Below are 726 nucleotides of genomic sequence, written 5' to 3'. Positions count from 1 at the left end.
TCACCGCCAGAAAGTGAAGACGGCTGCGAAGTTTTTTTCCCACACTGTTGCTCATGCCATAACTAGGGCTGCTTCTTTGGGCCACTTAAAAGACAAAAACTGGAACGAATGTTTCCAGCTTTTTAAAGTAGTAATTATTAATAAATATAATTCTATATAAATACTTACATGTATACATATATTTATCTTAAAATTCTACACATTTTAGACAAATGACTGGTTTGATGTGCTCAACGTTAGGGTGCCTCACGCTGATTCCAGAAAGCGGTGTCACGCTTATGGCTTAGTAAAGGAGGATCAGGACAAAATTTTGGACGAGATGACTGCTTTAATGAAGAATATGCGAGTAATGGGAAAGTACTCTCTTCTGCCATTTCAGAAAGGTAAGCTCAAAGTTATCTAAATATCACAGTGTATTCTTGTCTAAATCAATAAATCGGGCATGTACTGCATTCTACTTTGGACAGAAAGTTTTTAAAAATACTTCAATTATACAGTTGTGTACAAGTTGTATTTTTGATTTTCACTTCATTTTCATTATAACGGGTGATTTTTTTGAGGTTAGGATTTTCATGCATTAGTATTTGACAGATCACGTGGGATTTCAGACATGGTGTCAAAGAGAAAGATGCTCAGTATGCTTTGACATTTCATCATGAATAGACTTACTAACGAGCAACGCTTGCAAATCATTGAATTTTATTACCAAAATCAGTGTTCGGTTCG

Source organism: Rhagoletis zephyria, unplaced genomic scaffold, assembly GCF_001687245.7.
Source record: "Rhagoletis zephyria isolate East Lansing unplaced genomic scaffold, Rhagoletis_zephyria_1.1 Rzeph_scaffold_00462, whole genome shotgun sequence".
In the NCBI taxonomy this organism is placed as follows: Eukaryota; Metazoa; Arthropoda; class Insecta; order Diptera; family Tephritidae; genus Rhagoletis; species Rhagoletis zephyria.
This window is presented reverse-complemented; position numbering follows the sequence as displayed.